The 20,154-nt window shown below is 49.3% G+C and overlaps 1 long non-coding RNA gene across 2 annotated transcripts; it reads right to left on the bottom strand.

The window, feature by feature from the left end:
* Positions 1–3,325: 3,325 nt before the first annotated feature.
* Positions 3,326–19,825, bottom strand: LOC136788429 (uncharacterized). 2 transcript variants are annotated; one of them, XR_010827226.1, is made up of 2 exons: positions 19,343–19,825; positions 3,326–8,874 (listed from the first exon to the last, which is right to left on the bottom strand). It is a non-coding gene; the product is annotated as an uncharacterized lncRNA (long non-coding RNA). The 2 variants fall into 2 exon arrangements; XR_010827225.1 differs by having other exon boundaries at positions 3,326–8,871.
* Positions 19,826–20,154: the final 329 nt, after the last annotated feature.

Genomic DNA, 20,154 nt, shown 5'->3' with positions numbered 1-20,154 from the left:
AACTTTCTAAATATATAGAACATCGCTTTTACATATTCATAAGAAACCCGAGTACGCCTATACATATGTACAATCAGAAAAGGTATCAATTGAAACATAAACATGGCAAAGTTTTCCGAATTCTGGCAAGTGTTTAACAAACAATCCTTTAAGTCTATTACTATTAATGTCCATGACTGGGGGAGCATAGTTGGAGCTGGTAATCCTGGTTGAAGTGCTCCCATATCTTCCATGACTTCATTAATTTTTCTCAGATCATATAACAGTCTCCATTTTCCATTCCTTTTCTTGATTACAAACACCGGAGAATTCCAGGGCTAGTCGTGGGAACAATATGTCTCGCTTTAAGTTGTTAAGCAACTTGGCCTTCGGGCCTTATGTATCCTATTCCTCCCGGATCGAAGGGAAACAGATCCGGCTCCTTTTCAGGGCCTATAGGGCCTGGATCAAAAGGAACGTTCAGGTCACCAGGGGCGTAACAGCAAAGTCCTGCGATGGCAGTAGCGGCGGGGGGGCCGATGGTGTAGCAGAAGGATCGGTGGATGAGCCCGCAGCTCCCTCACTGTCTGGCAAACCACACGTTTCTGATTGTGGTCCCACATGGCTCTTTAAGGCCTCAGATTGCTCGCCAGGTGCCGAGCAATCCCACCGCAACCTTGTCGTTTTTAGTAGCAGAGTCCCACACCTTGACCTCAGTTTGGTCCCATGTTTCAGGATCATAAACTGTCTGATTGTTAATAAAGAGAATAAGCTGTAAGGTTACCAGGACAGTCTTTGTTTCTAAGGACGTATGATTCCCCATAATGCGCAACTGCTTACCTTCGGCCAGCGAGGGGCAGTTGTGTGTGCGGGTCCGCTTCCCTCAGCTTGAGCTTCCTTCCAGCTCTGGTGCGCCTATTTCCAGCGACTTTCTATGCGAGCTTCCTCGAGCAGTTTGCTGAGTTTGGCCGAACCTATCTTCATTAGGCCATCAATGTCCCTGTTCCTGTCCTGGTCCCTGTTCTGTTAGCCTGTCCCTGTTTCTGTAGTTCATGTCCCTGTTTGTTTTCATCATCGAGGACAGGCTCCCTTTTTATACCATTCGCCCCACAGCAGTCCTTTTCCCCTAACTCTTCATTGGTCAAACAACTTTGCCCGGCAACCAGCAAACCCCCAGCAGCTTCCATGCCTTAACGGCTGGAGAACAAGCAACCCAAGACGGCATGGCGTCTCCCGAATCACCCTTCTTTGTTCCCTCTAAACTCTACATTCCTGATGGCCTCATCGTTAAGAGTCTGATGTTATCACCAACCATGGGGCTTGTCGACCCCCATGACCACACTCCCACATCTCCCCCTTCTTTATTAACATCAACCATCTTCTTGACACGAATTATTACTCCATATATCACAGCCCCTATCGACCCAGCTCAATTAACCCCTCTCATCCGTGGACTCCCTGATTGTCTTAAGATGTTTGTAGCAAATACCCAGGATCGCATACAAGCTGTTCATAGGGAAGGTGATTGCGTTTGTAGACAAAATCTGCACTCCCCCATTCCCACCTGGAGTGAAATTGCACAAGACATAAATAAGTATGGACGCCGAATGGACTGGATTAGTTCATCCAGTATTAAGTCCCCAGATCACTCCTGGTGAGTTCGCCAAATCCACACTCAAAATCCCAAATACCCCAAATTCAAAGAGAGGTTCAAACCTAATAAGGAACAGGGTGAGTTGTGGCGTAAGGCCCTAGATTTGGGTGTACCCTGACCAATCTTGCTTGGCATCTCTACGGAGGTTCTCCGTACATTAGTCCAATCTCTGGGTAAGGAAAATATTCCAGCTGGGGAGAATTGCCTAACTGGAAAACCCCCAACCCATAAGGAAAGTACACCTGCACCAAGCCCAATTGACGAGGCAGAAGCTCAGCAAAAAACTCCTATCCCCAGGGAGGTCAGTGAGCCACCCTGCTCGGCGGGTATTAGCAATTCAATGGCTCTCTGTTGAATACTCTGACCCTACCATTGCCCTTCCCGTTGGACCCCGAAAAATATTGGTAAACTTTCTCATTGACACCAGGGCTCAAATGTCAATAATTACCCATGAGACAGCACAAACCCCGGGCATAAGACCTGGTCGACGCAGGGTTAAATTCACAGGAATCGACAGTGTGAAGAAAGAATGTCCCACCACAAAAATTTCACTCTGGCTGCCAGAGGTATGAAGATTAACCAGGGCAGAAGTATTAGTTGGTGCTGCATGTACTAATATTTTAGGATTTGACATACTGGGTGGATGAATGTGGAAACTCCCAGATGGGATGGTGTGGAGTTTCATGACACATCAAAGGGATTCAGGCACAGTGAGACTGAGTCTGTTACAAACATCCATACCCTTACCCTGCTCTCAAATCACTAATGTTCGGCAATATCTGTTGCCAGCAGCAGCACTTATGGGGATTGACGGGGTGGTAACAGAATTGGAAGAAAGAGGCATTATTAAAAGGACCCGTTCACCTTACAGTTCACTGGTGTGGCTGGTAAAGAAACCAACCGGGCAATGGCGTTTTACCATGGATTACAGACAGTTAAATGCTAACACCACGCCTTTGACTGCCGCAGTTCCAAACATGGCAGAAATAGTGACATTGATACAAGGTGCTGCCCATCCTTAGATGGCTGCCCCAAAATGAAAGTCTTCTGTGCATCTACCAATACAATCACCCCAAGCATTATACTAAACCAGGAGAATATCCTACAGGATTTCACACTGGACAACCTGTGCTGGTAAAAATGCCTCAGACTGGAACAGTAGCAATGGTACCAACTATCCCCAAAAACCTCTACGCATGGGAAGCCAAAGATTGTTCAGGAAAAGTACACCGGATTAGCACTCAGTGGATTTCACCCTCTTTTTAACCCTGCCGGTTGAATACAACCAAGCACATTTTCTTTCCTTTTGCGTTCACAGGAATCCTGAGTGGACTGCATGTAGACGGAGAATGAAAAATCAGCAGTTTGAAATGATAAAACTATGCTTTACCCTGACGTTAATGCAATCCCCTTTGGTTCATAGCCAAAAAGACCCAGAATGGCCAGGTCCCAAGCCCACGTTAAATACACTGGAATTAAGGGAACACGTGCCGTCAGGGAAAACTTAAACTTAGCTACTGTGGTTGTGCATGGAGCTGAGGTGTTTCACCATGACCATCTGGTTTCACCAGATGATTTATTGTTGTGGTTTAACCCAGCCGGCAGCTAAGCGCCACACAGCCATTCGCTCACCCTCCCACCTCCCTCTCTGGGATAGGGGAGAGAATTAGAAAGAAATGAAAGCCTGTGGGCTGAGATAAAGACAGTTTATTAGGACAGAAAAGACAGGAAAATAATAATAATGATAATAGTATTACTACTAATAGTGTGTACAAAACGAGTGATGCACAATGCAATTGCTCACCACCCGCTGACAAGCCTGTCCCCAAGCAGCGGATCCATCCCTTCCCCCCCACCCCGGCCAGCCCCCCCATATTAATTGTTCAGCATGACGTCAGATGGTATCTCATGGGCTAGGTTACTAGAAGGCAAGAGTGCTTGTGAGAGCTGAGCTACATTTAAACAGGACTTCTTCCAAGCTCAGGATCGGTGCATCCCTAAGAGTAGGAAATCGGGAAAGGGGGGCAGGAAACCTGCTTGGGTGAGCAAGGAGCTTATCGATAAGATCAAAAGGAAGAGGAAGGTCTATGGAATGTGGAAAAAGGGCCTGTCCTCTTGGGAGGAGTATAGAAGTGTTGTCAGGGCCTGCAGGGATGCAACGAGGAAGGCTAAAGCCCACCTAGAGATGAGGCTTGCAAAAGAGATAAAAGATAATAAGAAGGGGTTTTTTTAAGTATGTAAAAAGTAAAAGGAAGACTAGGGATAATGTGGGTCCCTTACTGAACGAGGGGGGTGTCCTGGTAATGGGAGACGCCGAGAAGGCGGAGGTGCTGAATGCTTTCTTTGCTTCAGTCTTTGCTTCAAGGACTCCCCCCCTGGGACTCCTTGACCCTGGCGGGAGGAGAAAGGGGCTGGGAAATGGAGGGCTCCCACCTGGTTGACGAGAGAGTGGTTCGGGAGCGTCTGAGTGGGCTCAACGCACAGAAATCCATGGGTCCCGATGGGATGCATCCACGTGTGCTAAGGGAGTTGGCAGAGGTGATCGCCGAACCGCTCTCTATCATCTTTGAAAGGTCCTGGAGAACAGGAGAGGTGCCTGAAGACTGGAGGATAGCCAATGTCACTCCGGTCTTCAAGAAGGACAAGAAGGAGGATCCGGGAAACTCCAGGCCAGTCAGTCTCACCTCTGTCCCTGGAAAGGTGTTGGAACAGCTTGTTCTGGATGCCATCTCCAAGCAATTGGAAGAGAAGAATGTTATGGGGAGTAGTCAGCATGGATTCACCAAGGGTCGACCTCGTTGCCTTCTATGATGGCATCACCACCTGGGTAGACGGGGGGAGAGCAGTGGATGTCATCTACCTTGACTTTAGCAAGGCTTTCGATACTGTCTCCCATGACATCCTGATAGCAAAGCTGAGAAAGTATGGGATAGAGGAGTGGAGAGTAAGGTGGGTTCAGAACTGGCTGACTGGCCGAGCTCAGAGGGTGGTGATCGGCGGCGCAGAGTCCGGCTGGAGACCTGTGACTAGCAGTGTTCCCCAGGGGTCGGTGCTGGGTCCGGTCTTGTTCAACATCTTCATCGACGACCTTGATAAAGGAATAGTGTCTGCCCTCAGCAAGTACGCCGATGATACAAAGCTGGGAGGAGTGGCCGACACGCCAGAAGGCTGTGCTGCCATTCAGCAAGACCTGGACAGGCTGGAAAGATGGGCAGGAAGAAACCAAATGAGGTTTAATAAGAGCAAGTGTAGAGTCCTGCACCTGGGAAGGAACAACCGCATATATCAGGACAGGCTGGGGGATGACCTGCTGGAGAGGAGCTCTGCGGAGAAGGACCTGGGGGTCCTGGTGGACGACAGGTTGACCATGAGCCAGCAGTGTGCCCTGGTGGCCAAGAAGGCCAATGGGATCCTGGCGTGCATTAAAAGGAGCTCGGCCAGCAGGTCAAGGGAGGTGATCCTCCCCCTCTACTCTGCCCTGGTCAGGCCTCACCTGGAGTGCTGTGTCCAGTTCTGGGCTCCCCACTACAAAAAAGACAGGGATCTCCTGGAAAGAGTCCAGCGGAGGGCCACAAAGATGATACGGGGCCTGGAGCACCTCCCCTATGAGGAAAGGCTGAGACACCTGGGTCTGTTCAGCCTGGAGAAAAGAAGACTGAGAGGGGATTTTATTAATGTTTACAAATACCTTAAGTGTGGGAGACAGAGGGATTTGGCCAACCTCTTTTCAGTGGTTTGTGGGGACAGGACAGGGGTAATGACCACAAGATAGAGCACAGAAAGTTCCGCACCAACATGAGAAAGAACTTCTTCACAGTGAGGGTGACGGAGCACTGGAACAGTCTGCCCAGGGAGGTTGTGGAGTCTTCTTCTCTGGAGATATTCAAGGCCCGTCTGGTTGCTTACTTGGGCAGCCTGCTCTAAGGAACCTGCTTTGGCAGGGGGGTTGGACCCGATGATCTCGAGGTCCCTTCCAACCCCTTCAATTCTGTGATGGGAAAATGAGAAAGGAATACCCCTTTGGCCAGTTTGGGTCAGCTGTCCTGGGTCTGTCCCCTCCCAGCTCCTGCTGCACCCCCAGCCTGCCCACTGGAAGGACAGAGCGAGAAGCTGGGAAGTCCTTGGCTTAGTGTAAGCACTGCTCTGCAACAGTTAAAACATCAGTGTGTTATCAGCATTATTCTCATCCTAAATACCAAACACAGCACCCTACCAGCTACTAGGAGGAAAATTAACTCTACCCTAGCCAAAACCAGGACAATATCCACCCCTTATTCCATACCATTTATGTCATGCTTAGGTCCCACACTTCCCAATACATTCCAATTAGTCACCACCTTCATATATGTATATAAAACGTCCACTGAGTTTGTGGAGTCTGTGACTGACTTTGGGCTCCATCTGTCCCAGCAGTCTTGCAGGGCAGAAGAGATGATGTGTGATGTTGGATCATCGCATGCTGAAGCTCGTTCTGGTTCCATCACGCCGCTGTGCTTGTCCAATTCTATCAAAATTCATTCATCATTATCGGCGTGGCTGTTACTGTGATACCATTAATGGGACACTGACATGTAGCAATCACGGTAGTGATGACATACAGCATTATGTAATAATTAACATAATACAATTCAACTCATGGGCTATTCTCAACCAACATCAGATCCCCTTGAGGTACACATCGGACCTTCCCATTCCTCCCCCATACCAAAGATGCTTTAACCGCTTGGCTTGCTTGATTGCAGCACGTTTCACAGTCATGAATAACCTGTGCAATAGCATGCATGGTCAGGTTCGCCCATCGATCCCAAGCCCATCTATATGTTGCATCCCTGCCTTGATGGCCTGAGGTGTCATGGGCCCATCGAGCTATAAATAATTCACCTTTATGTTGCCAGTCCAGGTCCACCTGAGCCACTTCAATCTTAGCAGCCTGATCCACCTGCTGGTTGTTCTGATGTTCTTCAGTAGCCCGATTCTTGGGCACGTGAGCATCTACATGGCGTACCTTTACAACCAGGTTCTCTACCCGGGCAGCAATATCTTGCCACAATGCAGCAGCCCAGATGGGTTTGCCTTTGCACTGCCAGTTGCTCTGCTTCCATTGCTGCAACCACCCCCACAGGGCATTTGCTGCCATCCATGAATCTCATCAACTCATGAGTTCTTGCACTTTTCAATTTTCTCCCCCATCCCACTTGGGGGTGGTGGCAAGCAAACAAGCGTGTAGTATTTAACTGTCTGACAGGTTAAATCACAACCATTAAATAAGCAGGCAAACTGGCAATATATTGCAGCAACTTCTAACCAGGAAGTGTAAGACCATTATAGGGTAAGCATAGTGCAGAACCTAGCAAGCACCTGTTAGCAGAGCTCATATCTCCACACAACACTTTAAAAATAGATTACAGTGCAGACACATACAAGACTTGTTACAGAGTAGCCAGGGATTTTACAGTCAGAGGTAGTAACATCTATAGAATCATAGGATATCCCGAGTTGGAAGGGACCCATAAGGATCATCGAGTCCAACTCCTGGCACCACACAGGTCTACCCCAAATTTTAGACCATGTGACTAAGTGCACAGTCCAAACGCTTCTTAAACTCCAAAAGGCTTGGTGCAGTGACTACTTCCCAGGGGAGCCTGTTCCAGTGGGCGACCACCCTCTTGGTGAAGAACCTCTTCCTGATGTCTAGCCTAAACTTCCCCTAACTCAGCTTGACACCATTCCCGTGGGTCCTATCACTAGTGACTAAAGAGAATAGATCGGCGCTTTCCCCTCCACTCCCCCTTGTGAGAAAGCTGTAGACCACGATGAGGTCTCCCCTTAGCCTCCTCTTTTCCAGGCTGAACAGGCCAAGTGACCTCAGCCGCTCCTCATACGTCTTCCCCTCCAGGCCCTTCACCATCTTTGTATCCCTTCTCTGGAAACTCTCCAACAGTTTTATGTCCTTTTTGTACTGTGGTGCCCAGAACTGCACACAGTACTCGAGGTGAGGCCGCACCAGCGCAGAGTAGAGCGGGACAATCAGTTCCCTCAACCCACTAGCAATGCTGTGCTTGATGCACCCCAGGATACGATTAGCCCTCCTGGCCACCAAGGCACACTGCGGGCTCATATTCACCCTGCTATCAACCATAACCCCCATATCCCTCTCTGCGGGGCTGCTCTCCAGCGTCTCGTTGCCCACTCTGTACGTATAGCCAGGGTTGCTCTGTCCCAGGTGCAGGACCTGGCACTTGCTCTTGTTAAACTTCATGTGGTTGGTGATCGCCCAGCTCTCCAATCTGTCCAGATCTCTCTGCAAGGCCTTTCCACCCTTAACAGAGTCCACAACTACTCCAAGTTTAGTGTCATCAGCTTTGTAGCATCAGCATACTTGCTGAGGGTGGACACTATTCCCTCATCACGGTCGTCGATGAAGATGTTGAACAATCGATGAAGATGATGAACAAAATTTCCCACAATACGACAGGACCCATCAGTGAACAGGGCATATTGCTTCTCATTTTCTGGTAGCTTGTTGTACAGTGGGGCTTATTCAGCACGGGCCACCTCCTCCTCTGGTGATATCCCAAAGTATTTGCCTTCTGGCCAGTCCATAATCACTTCCAAGATCCCTGGGCGACTGGGGTTTCCAATTTGAGCCCGCTGAGTAATCAGGGAAACCCACTTGCTCCATGTAGCATCAGTTGCATGATGTGTAGAGGGGACCCTTCCTTAGAACATCCAGCCCAGTACCGGCAGTCAGGGTGCCAGGAGGAGCTGCACTTCAGTACCGACCACTTCCGAAGCAGATCGAACTCCTTCATATGCTGCCAATATCTCCTTTTCAGTTGGAGTGTAGCAGGCCTCAGATCCTCTGTATCCCCGACTCCAAAACCCTAGGGGTCGACCTCGCGTTTCCCCAGGCTCTTTCTGCCAGAGGCTCCAGGTGGGGCCATTCTCCCCGGCTGCGGTGTAGAGCACATTCTTTACATCTGGTCCTGTTATGGCAAAACCAGCCTTCAGAAGGATTTGGACTATTTTCTTCCCTTTCTCAAAAACTTCCTCTGCTGTGACACCCCACACAATGATGTCATCGATGTACTGCAGGTGTTCTGGAACTTCCCCCTGTTCCAACGCAGACTGGATCAGTCCATGGCAAATGGTAGGGCTGTGTTTCCACCCCTGGGGCAGTCAATTCCAGGTGTATTGGACACCCCTCCAAGTGAAAGCCAACTGTGGCCTGCACTCTGCTGCTAGAGGGATGGAGAAAAATGCATTAGCGATATCAATTGTGGCATACCACTTGGCTGCCTTTGATTCCAGTTCCTGATCACTCCTTGGCTCTCCAGTTGATGAATTAGCTTATGGATGGGACTCAGGGAGTCTCGGTTGGTGCGATATTGCCGCCGGTGCACAGTTGTGGTAGCGACTGGCACTTGCTGTTCTTCAACCCTCAGCAACCCCACAACAGAAGGGTCCTCTGAGAGACCAGGCAAGGTAGACAACTGTTTAATGTCCTCTGTCTCCAAGGCAGCTATGCCAAAAGCCCAGGGGAACCCTTTTGGGTCCTTGAAATATCCTCTTCTAAGATAGTCTATGCCAAGGATGCACGGAGCATCTGGGCCAGTCACAATACGGTGCTTTTGCCACTCATTACCGGTTAGAATCACTTCAGCCTCCAATACAGTTAACTGCTGGGATCCCCCCGTCACACCATAAATACAGATGGGCTCTGGCCCTTTATAGCTTGATGGCATTAGAGTACATTGTGCACCGGTGTCTACTAAAGCCTTATACTTCTCCAGTTGACGAATTAGCTTATGGATGGGAATCAGGGAGTCTTGGTTGGTGCGATATTGCCACCGGTGCACAGTTGTGGTAGCGATTGGCACCTGCTGTTCTTCGACCCTCAGCAACCCCACAACAGAAGGGTCCTCCGAGAGGCTGGGCAAGGTAGACAACTGTTTAATGTCCTCTGTCTCTAAGGCAGCTCTGTTAAAAGCCCACCGGAACCCTTTTGGGCTCTTGAAATATCCTCTTCAGTATGCATGCTTCTTAACCTTGCCTGGAAAGCATCATTTTTGCAGCTCAGGTCAAGGTAAATAAAAGACCAAACTATTTAAAGGATGAGGTAGAAAAATGAGACTGCAACGCAATTAAGGTTGTGATGGGCGCCTAAGAAAACCACCATTGCTGTTACAAATTGGAATTGGGGTTGACTAGTCAGAATTGACCTGAAGGTAAATAAGACCACAGCGCTCTCTGAGGTTTTTGAAGGGATGCACGACACGGACTCCTGATGGCTCTTGAACAGGAGGCGTTTATTGCCCTTTTTCACCACTACATATACTTTCCCCGTAGCCCCACGCGCTGTCCACGCGCCCGAATCTGTCTTATAATTGGTTAGAGACCCTCAGACACGTGCCTTGAGCCAGCCAGCAATTGGCCACTGCCCAAAACTCATCTTTAACACTGTAGCCAATTTACTTTATCTCGTCCTTGCTCAAGTTTTTGGTTCTACTGCTGTTTTCCTCATTATCGCTAACTCAGGGACGTGTGAAACAGCACAAAGCCACCTGTGAATTCCTTTCCCACAAAACAGCACAAAGCTCCCTGCAAATTCTTCTCCCACAATTCCCCCTTTTTTATTTTCAATCAACCAAACGTTTTCTATAGATTTTTCTATCAATCACTGCACACACTGCAATAAGCAAGGTACAATAAGCAACAGGGTCAAAATCTCATGCAGAACTACGATTGTAAAGTAGTGTGCCTACTAGAATCTACATCAGTCAACAAGCCACTAAGTGCTAGGAATGTTGCTTCGCAGCGATACTGCTTCTTACTTGCACAGCACAATCACACAATCACACAATCACGCAAAGAGGCCTCTTGCACTTCTCATTCACACCACAAGAAAACATCACTTAAAATAATTTGTGTGCGGCTTCAGGAGGTCCTTGTCTGCTCCCGTGGTGAGCGGCTGAGAGTGGAGACCCCTCCGAGGAAAAAATGCTCGGGGTGCACCTAGGGGCGTCCGTTCCACAGTCGATCCCACAGCCGAGCAGAGCGGCTCCTGGCGCAAGGAAGGATGCTATTATAGTTTGTATAATGACAGCAAAGAGATGCATTGCAATAAGGAGCAAGTGACCTTTTTTTTTTTTTTTCCGAGCAATTACACCTTACACATGCTATTACTGTTACACATCTCAGGATATCTAATTCCTGTGGCTCTAGGGGCGCTTGCGATAAGTAGACAGTCCAGTCTTTGTCATCCGCCGGGTTCCCCACCAGACATGTCGTAGATGGGTCGTTTCATTGGCTCCACCAGATCCAGGAACCTCCTCCCATCTAACCTTTAGTGCACTGCTGTATTAATCAGCTCCAGATTATCACCGAATGGGTCACCCACAGTCTGGGCTGGACTGAGACCCAGGAGGCGCCGAAGCTGCAGAGGCGGACGAGGATGATGGTCCCAACCATGGTCACACGCCACGAGCTGGCACCCATCGTGGTCCTTGCCCTGTGGAAACACAAGCGTACCCTCGCCCCCAGGTTATTAGGGGATATGGTCCTTCCCACCTCCCAGTATCCAGATTTCTCATCATAACCATCGCTTTTCCTGTTGGAATGGAGGTTAGTCCTGATTCCATTGATTTAAAATGCTTAATTATACGTGGTACATCTTCGTATTGAAAAGGTAGTGTCAAATGATTTATGACATATACCACTTTGTTCAATCTATTCTGCGGGGTCTCCTGTGTCTCCCCCTTTTTCTGTTTAGCCAATAAGTCCTTTAACGTGCGGTGAACACGTTCTACTATTGCTTGTCCTGTGGGTGAGTGTGGGATGCCTGTCTTGTGAGTGATGCCCCAGGTATGGAAAAAAAGTCGCGTAGAGCGGCTTGCATAAGCTGGGCCATTATCAGTTTTTATTTCTTTAGGGATTCCGAGGGCGGCGAAGGCCGCACGGAAATGCGCCTGTACATGACAGCTTGTTTTGCCCGTCATCGCAGAGGCCCAGAGCACGTGCAAAAAAGAATCTATGGACATGTGAACGTATTTTAGCCTCCCGAACTCAGGAATGTGAGTAACGTCAGTTTGCCAAAGCTGAAGAGAAGAGAGGCCCCTAGGATTAACTGTAGTCGGTGGGCCTGGTCGTTGTTGACAATCCGGGCAGGTCTGTACTATGAGCTTAGCATCTCCTATGGGGATGGCAAACTGTTTGGACAATGCCTTTGCAGCCTGGTGGAAGAATTGATGTGATAAACGAGCCTGGGACAATGTATTTGGCACTGGGACTTGCAATGCAATGTTAGTCAATTGATCGGCCCGGGCATTTCCTTCTGCAAAGAATCCCAGGAGTGTCATATGACTTCTAATGTGGATCACGCAATAAGGGTGGGTACGGTGCTCTACAAGAAATAATAACTCTCTAAATTTTAAGAATAGTGCTTCGTTGTGGATGTGTTTGATCTGAGATCTTTCAATGTGTTGTGCTACTCCTACTGCATAATGTCAATCAGAGACAATATTTAGTGGAGCCTGGTCCCATTGCTTGAACGCCATTACTACTGCATGTAATTCTACTATCTGAGGGGAGCCCTGTATTGTTTCTATGACATGTTGCCAGTGGTCTCCTTGTTCCCACGTGACTACAGCTTTTCCCGTTCTCCCTGACCCGTCTGTGAATACTGTTTGTCCTTGGACTGGGTGCCATCGATATAGCGGCTTGTCCTCAACGTGTACATTATTATAAAAGGTAAGCATTTTATGAGACGGGAGATGTATATCAAGTTGACCATTGAAACCCGAAAGGGCTGATTGTAGCTCTAAGCTATTCTGGAGGCACCAATCAAGATAGTCTTTAACTATCGGAATGATAATGGATTTTGGCTCTTCTCCAGCCATTTCTATAATTCGTTCTCTTCCCTCCCTAATCAAATCTGAAAACATTTCAATGCGGGTGGCGAGTGTCTTTGTCGGTTGGTGGGGTAGAAACACCCATTCTAATAGAAGCAACGGGTCTGTTGCGTTGGAGTCCCATTGCGCAATAATAGCTAAAGGTTGTGGATTCTGGTTGCATATGTAGAGCTGAATGGGTAAATTTTCTGCTCGCCGCTGGCATTGTTGGGCAGAGATCTTCTCCTCTATACGGTGTAGCGCCGCCCTGGCTTCATTAGTCAGCCGGCGGGGCGCATTAATACTAGTGTCCCCTTTTAACAACTCGAACAGGGCTGCTAGTGTATGGTTGTCAATTCCGCATTGCGTCCTTATCCAATTTATATTGCCTATAAGCTTCTGGACATCATTGAGCGTGCGAATTTCCCTTGTAATGGCTACGTTTTGGGGTTGAATACTGTGCTGCAGTATCTTCCAGCCTAAATATTTCCAAGGCGCCTCGATTTGAATTTTCTCCGGTGCGATTTGTAATCCCCATGTCTGGAACTCCTGCCGTAGAACAGGCAGTACTTCTTGAGTTAAGTTGTCTGTCGGACTGGAGAGCAATATGTCGTCCATATAATGATAGATGTATACGTGCGGGAATCGTTTGCGTACGGGGCGTAGCGCTTCTGCTACGTATGTTTGGCAAATTGCTGGGGAATTTTTCATCCCTTGAGGCAGCACAGTCCAATGATACCTATCCATTGGTTCGGTCTTATTGATTTTTGGGACCGAGAACGCGAATCGAGGAGCATCAGCAGGGTGAAGTGGAATAGTAAAGAAGCAGTCCTTTAAATCGATAATCAAGATATTCCAATTGCGAGGGAGCATAGCAGGAGAAGGTAATCCGGGCTGGGGAGCTCCCATGTCCTCCACTGCATTGTTTATTTGACGTAAATCGTGAAGTAATCGCCATTTCCCGCTTTTCTTTTTAAAAAGAAACACGGGTGAATTCCAGGGACTGGTTGTGGGGGTAATGTGTCCCAATTGTAACTGTTCTTGGACAAGTTCTTGGAGAGCAGCGACCTTTTCCGCAGGAAGCGGCCATTGATTCACCCACACAGGATTATCAGTTCTCCAGGTGAGTCTCATGCGCAGTTGCTCGTCAATGGCCGCTATTGAAAATTTTCCGGAAAGCTCAGAGTGAACTCGCCCTGCCCCATCACATCCCTCCCCAGGAGACTGACAGGTATGAGGGCAGCATACGGCCGGACGTTATACAGCGAGCCTTCATGAGTCTTAATGCTAAGCATATACCGGCTCTGAAAGGTACCGGAGACACCACCGACTCCCACAAGGCCTTTTGTGGTGGAATCTAAAGGCCAACTTTTGGGCCAATCGTGAAGAGAAATTACTGTAACATCTGCCCCGGTATCCATTAATACGGTTATTTGTGCGCTGGAGGGGTCAGCCTGTGGGTGATGAAGTGTTAGGGTCAGCGTAGGCCTCTTGATGGTAATGGCCGAGGCCCAAAAAGCTGACGGGGGTCCCGTTGATCCAAACTCCGCGTCGTGTCGGTCACATGTCTCTGCTTGTGGAACTATGGCTTTAAATAGTATTAACTGTGCAATTGTAGTCCCCTTGGGAATGAGCATCGGTGGGGAGGGAGTCCATGCCATTGCTTGTATTATGCCTTCATAATCAACGTCAATGACTTCAGGCAGTATAAAAAGACCCGTTAGTGTGGTGCTAGACCGCCCTAGCAAGAGGGCGCTGCATCCCTTCCCTATTGGTCCCTGTACATTTAGAGGTATTCTGCGAACCCGAGTGTCCCAAAGGGTGCAGCTCGTTACTGTGGAGACATCCAATCCGGCGCTTCCTCGGGTTCTGGCTGTGAGGGAATCCACGGTGACGTAGTAGGCGGGATCGCTGGAGCAGTGGGCGGCTGCGGTCGCAGCCCGGTAGTCGTCATCGCCCAGGGCGGTGACTTCCGCGAGGACGGCCCGCCCACGAAGGAGGGCCGGGGCACTTGTGTCATCGCGCGGCCCCGCCCCGCGCTCTGCTTCCCGTTTCCCTGCCGCGGTTGTAAAGGTCGTCCCTCTGCATCATGCGTCGAACGGCACTGGCTAGCCCAGTGCCATCCCGTGCCGCACCGTGGGCAAACAGTGGGAGGGGCAGAGTTACCGCGTTCCCCCCCTGCTCCTCGCTGTGGGCATTCGGTGGCAAGATGCCCCGTGGCTCGACAGCGAAAACACCGTTTTCGCCCGGTTTTAAGTGCAGTAGCAAAGGCTCCGGCCAAAGCGGCAGTGTGATGTTCTACGGATCCGACTCGATTGCAAGCCTCTATCATTTGTACCAGTGTAGTATTAGCAGGCAGGGCTTGGAGTATTTTCTTACAGTCTGTGTTTGCATTTTCTACCGCCAGTTTTAGTATAAGGGCCTCTTTGGCCTCGCGGTTGTCAATTTGTTTGTCCAAAGCGTCTCGCAATCTATCAATGAATTGCATATAAGGCTCGGTAATTTGTTGCCTAATGCTGGTAAACGATGGCTCGGCTTTTCCAACTTCAGGCAACTTCAGCATAGCCTGGAAGGCCAGAGACGCGGACTGCCGCAAGATGGCATCGTCGAGCCTAGCCTGCAATCTCGGATCAAATAACGGCTCAGCCCCCATCAACTGTGGGATCCCGGCTCCCAAGAGGGGGTCGCCGGGCTGCCGGTCCAGGTTACGCAGGGCGGCCAATTCGCACGCTTCTTTCCATTTTTGCCCCCACAGTAATTTTTGTGTTGGCGTTAAAATCATCGCGGCTATCTGACGGCAATCGTACGGCACCAACAAGTGACCAGTCATAACATTTTCTAACAATGACTGAGTAAATGGTGCGTGTAATCCATATGTAGTCACAGTCTTTCTCAACTCTTTAATTAGGTCCCAGTGGAAGGCATTATATTCATTTTGACCGTTGGGTCGCACCTGCACCGGGAAAGCCATTCCTACCGGGTCCCCGTCCTTTAGCGCTTCCCGGCGCACCAGCTCCCATCGTTCCCACGGGTCGAAAGCTCGGGCCCCCAGGGAGGCATTATCGGGGGCAGGCAAGGCGGGAGTCGAGGGGGTCAGCGGGGAGGGGCTCTGCGGCGGCGGTCCACGGCCCTCTTCCTTGTCATCCCCCAGGTCTATCAAATTGCACTGCTCTGGTGACCTTGCAGGCTCTGATCTCAGTTCGGCTGCTGTTATTGCCTGGGCAGCGGCGTTCTGTACTTCCTTTTCTGCCTGCCACGCTCTTAAAGTCTCTGTCACCAGCCGCCACGTAGTCATCACCTCAGCAGCATTAGTATCCCCACGGGACACTGCTTCCCAGATTTTTTTCCCTGCTTGGTCCCAAGTTTTTACATCAAATACTGTAGAAGCCATTGAGGGGAGCCCTTGTTTTCGCAAAATTTTCAATAATAGCTTTATCTTAAACGGATCATATTTTACTCCCCTTTCTATTAGGAGTTCCTTTAGTAGTTTCACTATAGCCTCTTCCTCTGCCGAAAGGCTAGCTCCCATGATTAATGCCCAGCCGCTCACCTGTCCTCCAGGTGCTGTCCCAGGGTTGAAGCTGCAGTCCAGCTGCGAGCTTGATCCGTTCTGCTGGGTTCCATTCAGACGCTCGTACAGCGCTGCTCCTTCCTGATCACGTCGGGGTCACCAATTGAAGGGATGAAAGACACGGACTCCTGATAGCTCTTCAACAGCAGGACCTTTATTGCCATTTTTCACCACTACATATACTTTCCCCGTAGCCCCACACGCTGTCCATGCGCCCGAATCTGTCTTACAATTGGTTAGAGACCCTCAGACACGCGCCTTGAGCCAGCCAGCAATTGGCCACTGCCCAAAACTCATCTTTAACACTGTAGCCAATTTACTTTATCTCGTCCTTGCTCGAGTTTTTGGTTCTACCGCTGTTTTCCTCGTTATCTGTAGCTCAGGGATGTGTGAAACAGCACGAAGCCACCTGCGAATTCCTTTCCCATAAAACAGCACAAAGCTCCCTGCGAATTCTTCTCCCACAGCATCCTACCAGCTACTAGGAGGAAAATTAACTCTGTCCTAAATGAAATTAGGACATATATCCACCCCTTATTCCATACCATTTATGTCATGTTCAGGTTACACTCTTTCCAATACATTCTAATTAATCACTATTTTCATCTATGCTATATAGTAATCACGGCAGTGATGACATACAGTATTATATAATAATTAACATACTACAATTCAACTCATGGGCTATTCTCACCCAGTATTAAATCCCCTTGAGGTACACACCGGACCTCCCCATTCTTTTGCATTACCCACCAAGTGCATCCAGGTCCCTGAGCAAAAGCAATTCCACGAATGGGTTTGCCTCTTCCTGAGGCAGGAGTAGCCCAGACTCTCTTCCCCAGCATGTTTCTTACATGCACTACAGGAACTTTATCCCCTTTTACAGTGCGTAACAGGTTTGATTGGGCAGGTCCAGCTCGGCTGGCAGATCCCCTAGTATTGACTAACCAGGTGGCCTTTGCCAAATGTGTATCCCAATGTTTGAATGTCCCAGCACCCATTGCTTTCAGTGTAGTCTTTAACAGTCCATTGTATCGCTCAACTTTCCCGGAGGCTGGTGCATGATAGGGGATGTGATACACCCACTCAATGCCATGTTCCTTGGCCCAAGTGTCTATAAGGTTGTTTCGGAAATGAGACCCGTTGTCTGACTCAATCCTTTCTGGGGTGCCATGTCATCATAGGACTTGCTTTTCAAGGCCCAGGATAGTGTTCCGGGCGGTGGCATGGGGCACAGGATATGTTTCCAGCCATCCGGTGGTTGCTTCCACCATTGTAAGTACATGGCGCTTGCCGTTGCGGATTTGAGGGAGTGTGATGTAATCAATCTGCCAGGCCTCTCCATATTTATATTTCAGCCATCGTCCTCCATACCAAAGAGGTTTTGACAGTTTGGCTTGCTTGATTGCAGCACATGTTTCACAATCATGAATAACCTGTGCTATAGTGTCCATGGTCAGGTCCACCCCTCGATCACGAGCCCATCTGTATGTTGCATCTCTACCTTGATGGCCTGAGGTGTCATGGGCCCATCGGGCTATAAATAATTCACCCTTCTGTTGCCAGTCCACGTCCACCCGAGCCACTTCAATCTTAGCAGCCTGATCCACCTGCTGGTTGTTTTGATGTTCTTCAGTAGCCCGATTCTTGGGCACATGAGCATCTACATGGCGTACCTTTACAACCAGGTTCTCTACCCGGGCAGCAATATCTTGCCACAATGCCGCAGCCCAGATGGGCTTGCCCCTACGCTGCCAGTTGTTCTGCTTCCATTGCTGTAACCACCCCCACAGGGCATTTGCTACCATCCATGAATCAGTATAGAGATAGAGAACTGGCCACTTTTCTCGTTCAGCAATATCTAAAGCCAGCTGAATGGCTTTCACTTCTGCAAACTGACTCGATTCACCTTCTCCCTCAGCAGCTTCTGCAACTCGTCGTGTAGGACTCCATACAGCAGCTTTCCATCTCCGATGCTTTCCCACAATACGACAGGACCCATCAGTGAACAAGGCATATTTCTTCTCATTTTCCGGTAGCTTGTTGTACAGTGGGGCTTCTTCAGCACGGACCACCTCCTCCTCTGATGATATCCCAAAGTATTTGCCTTCTGGCCAGTCCATAATCACCTCCATGATTCCTGGGCGACTGGGGTTTCATATCTGAGCTCGCTGAGTAATCAGTGCAACCCACTTGCTCCATGTAGCATCAGTTGCATGATGTGTAGAGGGGACCCTTCCTTTGAACATCCAGCCCAGTAACGGCAGTTGGGGTGCAGGGGGAGGAGCTGCGCTTCAGTACCGACCACTTCCGAAGCAGATCGAACTCCTTCATATGCTGCCAATATCTCCTTTTCGGTTGGGGTGTAGGGGACCTCAGATCCTCTGTATCCCCGACTCCAAAACCCTAGGGGTCGACCTCGAGTTTCCCCAGGCTCTTTCTGCCAGAGGCTCCAGGTGGGGCCATTCTCCCCAGCTGCAGTGTAGAGCATGTTCTTTACATCTGGTCCTGTTCGGACTGGCCCAAGGGCTACTGCATGAACTGTTTCCTGCTTAATTTGTTCAAAGGCTTGTCGTTGCTCAGGGCCCCATTTCAAATCATTCTTCTTACGGGTTACTTGGTAGAGCGGGTTTACAATCAGACTGTAATTTGGAATGTGCATTCTCCAAAACCCCACGACACCTAGGAAAGTTTGTGTTTCTTTTTTGCTAGTTGGTGGAGACATAGCTGTTACTTTGTTGATGACATCCATTGGGATTTGACGACGTCCATCTTGCCATTTTCTTCCTAAAAACTGGATCTCTCGTGCAGGTCCTTTGACTTTATTTTGTTTTATGGCAAAACCGGCCTTCAGAAGGATTTGGACTATTTTCTTCCCTTTCTCGAAAAATTCCTCTGCAGTGTCACCCCACACAATGATGTCATCGATGTACTGCAGGTGTTCAGGAGCTTCCCCCTGCTCCAGCGCAGACTGGATCAGTCCATGGCAAATGGTAGGGCTGTGTTTCCACCCCTGGGGCAGCCGATTCCAAGTATGTTGGACTCCCCTCCAAGTGAAAGCAAACTGTGGCCTGCACTGTGCTGCTAGAGGGATGGAGAAAAATGCATTAGCGATATCAATTGTGGCGTACCACTTGGCTGCCTTTGATTCTAGTTCATACTGGAGTTCTAGCATGTCCGGCACTGCAGCACTCAGCGGTGGCGTGACTTCGTTCAGGCCACGATAGTCCACTGTTAGTCTCCACTCACCATTAGACTTCCGCACTGGCCATATGGGACTATTAAAAGGTGAATGAGTCTTGCTGATCACTCCTTGGCTCTCCAGTTGACGAATTAGCTTATGGATGGGAATCAGGGAGTCTCGGTTGGTGCGATATTGCCGCCGGTGCACAGTTGTGGTAGCGATCGGCACTTGCTGTTATTCAACCCTCAGCAACCCCACAACAGAAGGGTCCTCCGAGAGACCAGGCAAGGTAGACAACTGTTTAATGTCCTCTGTCTCCAAAGCAGCTATGCCAAAAGCCCAGCGGAACCCTTTTGGGTCCTTGAAATATCCTCTTCTAAGATAGTCTATGCCAAGGATGCACGGAGCATCTGGGCCAGTCACAATACGGTGCTTTTGCCACTCATTACCGGTTAGACTCACTTCAGCCTCCAATACAGTTAACTGCTGGGATCCCCCCGTCACACCATAAATACAGATGGGCTCTGGCCCTTTATAGCTTGATGGCATTACAGTACACTGTGCACCGGTGTCTACTAAAGCCTTATATTTCTGTGCGTCTGATGTGCCAGGCCATCGAATCCACACAGTCTAATAAACTCGATTGTCCCTTTCCTCCCCCTGGCTGGAGGCAGGGCCCCTCTAGTCCTGGTCAGAATCTTCGTTTCTGTATTTAAAGGACTGCCTGCTTTAAGTTGGAGCAGCAAGCTTTTCAGAGAACCCCTTTTTCCCGATTGTTTTCTTTTGCAACTCACGTACCTGTGCCTCTAGGGTCACGGTAGATTTTCCATCCCATTTTCTCATGTCCTGTCCATGGTCACGTAGGTAAAACCACAGG

The sequence above is a fragment of the Anser cygnoides genome, chromosome 36 (genome assembly GCF_040182565.1).
Source record: "Anser cygnoides isolate HZ-2024a breed goose chromosome 36, Taihu_goose_T2T_genome, whole genome shotgun sequence".
Classification (NCBI taxonomy): Eukaryota; Metazoa; Chordata; class Aves; order Anseriformes; family Anatidae; genus Anser; species Anser cygnoides.
The sequence above is the reverse complement of the archived record's forward strand: the minus strand, read 5'-3'. Positions and strand labels throughout refer to the sequence as shown.